This window comes from Monomorium pharaonis, unplaced genomic scaffold (assembly GCF_013373865.1).
Source record: "Monomorium pharaonis isolate MP-MQ-018 unplaced genomic scaffold, ASM1337386v2 scaffold_62, whole genome shotgun sequence".
In the NCBI taxonomy this organism is placed as follows: Eukaryota; Metazoa; Arthropoda; class Insecta; order Hymenoptera; family Formicidae; genus Monomorium; species Monomorium pharaonis.
In genome coordinates this window covers 15,001-17,500 of record NW_023415934.1, presented here as the reverse complement: position 1 = coordinate 17,500, position 2,500 = coordinate 15,001, and the positions used below count along the sequence as shown (strand labels likewise).

The 2,500-nt window shown below is 54.1% G+C and overlaps 1 pseudogene; it reads right to left on the bottom strand.

The window, feature by feature from the left end:
* Positions 1 to 2,500, bottom strand: part of LOC118648713 — a 7,681-nt pseudogene that overhangs the window by 2,477 nt on the left and 2,704 nt on the right.

Below are 2,500 nucleotides of genomic sequence, written 5' to 3'. Positions count from 1 at the left end.
GCAGCGCGAAGAGCCTCTGTTGCGGCTTGAGTGGGGCCTTGGTAAGCGCGTCTATGTACGGCTTAACCACTTTTGCCGGATGGCACTTCGTTCTTCCCTCCGGTGTGAAGGTGACCCCCAAGTATCTCCACTCCATTGATCTCGACAGTGCTGGTAGTCGTCGTCCATTGACCGTGAAAGTGGATGTGGGGTCTACTGCGGTCTTCTTGTTATGGCCTGACGCTATGATTGAGACCGTCATGCTTTTGTCCGCGTTGATCTTCATTCCACATTCCCCCAAGTATTCTGCTGTGGTGTTGATCAGCTCTTGGAGTCCTGGAGGGGTGGCCGCGAATAGGAGCAAATCATCGGCGAAGGCGGCGGCGTTCACCTTGCTTTCTCCTAGATTCACCCCTATCTCCCCTGGCAGTCGTTGCAGTAGTCGGTGGGTGACGGCGTTGAATATCACCGGTGATAGAGGATCTCCTTGACGCACGCCCCGTGTCGGGTGGAGGGATCTAGATGTCCACTCGTTTCCCTCCAATCTTGTTCTAGACCCGGCATATACTCCCGACAGGTAGTGGAGCATTGGCGGGGGTATTCCCAGGCTCTCCAGCGTTCTTTCGATAGCTGGATGAGTGACCGCGTCGAAGGCCTTGCTGACGTCGATGGAGGCGATGTATATCGCCTTGAACTCTCGGCGGTGGTATCGCAGTAGCGTGTCTAGCAGCATGGTGTTGTCTGCGCATCCGTCCGTTGATCGGAACGCTCTCTGTCGCATGTCGATGTTTAGAGCTCCCTCCATCCTCTTTGCCAGCACTTTGTGTAGTCCCCTTAATATCACCGGTGGGATCGTTATTGGCCTGAAGTCCCCAGGCTCACTGGCGTCCTTCTTCTTGGGGAGGAATATTGTCCGTGATAGAAGTAAGCTTGTTGGTAATGCTTCACACCACATGATGAGATTGTAGAGCCTGAGGAGGATGCCTGTTGGTATTGATCTGAACAGGCGCGCCGATACTCCATCTGGTCCTGGAGCCGAAGAGCGTGACATCCGAGTTAATTTGATGTCTTCCTTTTTGATTGGTTCCCATATTCCCCCTAGGATTGGGGACCTCTCTCTTGGTGGTGCTTCTTCCCCCTTGGTGGTCATTAAGTTGGACCAGAATGGCTCCATTATTTCCCTTGGTGGTTGCGGGGCGTTGTCCATCTGGTTCAATATGTTGGACACACAGCGGCGCCTGTCCTTCTTCCACAGTGTCTGTGTCCATCCGTATTCCCGTCGTCTTGCCTCTCTCTTGTTCCTGGGTGCGGCCGGGGCGGTCCTTTTTCTTCTGTTCTGTCGTGGTGGTGGTGGAAAGACTTCCTTCAGGTATAGGGCTAGTTTTTGCAGAGTTCCCTCTTTGCCCGTTGCTCGTGCTTCCACTGCTATTTTGTGGAGCTTTTTCCCTTGGAAACCTTCATTATCGGCTGGTGCTCTTAGTGTGTTCAGGAAGGTCAGGAATTCTTCTCCCGTTTCTTCTTCTATGAGCTCTGGATCCGATGGTATTGGATTTTCGAGTTCCTCTATGAACCTTTTTACCATCTCTTTGTAATCTTTCCCCCTTCTTTTTCCTTTGATGGCTTCTATTGATCTTTGAGGGAAGCATCTCTGTAGTTCTTGGTTCATGAAGCGGGGCTGCTCGTTAGTCGTCAATTGAGCTTCCTTCCTTGCCAGCATTGCTGTTTCCTCGGCTGACCATCTAGCCTTATCGACTGCCGGTTGAAGCTGGGCATCGTACCAATCTTTATGGGCGCGTTGTTGATGCACCCCTCTTCCGATAGTCGTTGGGAATCTTCTCTCGCATCCGGGGAATCCGCACGGGTAGTCAGCATCATCTCCACGTCTTCGTCCAGTTGGGGCGGAGGGGCCGGCGGGCCCCCCGCCATCATCCGAGGCTTGGTTTCTTCTAGTAGCAGGGCCAACTAGTACGAATGGTGGGGCTGGCAACCCCACCACCCGGTGGCGCCGAAACCCCCTCTTTCCCCACGCTGCGACCAGGATAAACGGCCGACGTGGGGGGCGAGTCCCCTTTCGGGGGGTGGTTCGACTTGACCGACCTTTCGGAAAATTCCCGGAAGGTGCGATCCTGATAGCTACACGTCCCACCTACCTCTCTGCAAACTATGGACCCGAGAAAAAATCCCATCGAAATCGTCGGGATTCGAACCCGGGCCCACAGATTACAAAGCCAGCACTTAGTCCGTGAGCTACCGACTCGCCTTAAGAGAGTCATAGTTACTCCCGCCGTTTACCCGCGCTTGCTTGAATTTCTTCACGTTGACATTCAGAGCACTGGGCAGAAATCACATTGCGTCAACACCCGCGAGGGCCATCGCAATGCTTTGTTTTAATTAGACAGTCGGATTCCCCTAGTCCGTGCCAGTTCTGAGCTGAGCGTTGAATGGCGGCCGAAGAGGACGACCACGACGGCTCGCGCCGCCACGGAAGCCTCGCAGCAAGGAAGATCCGCGGGAGGCCAAG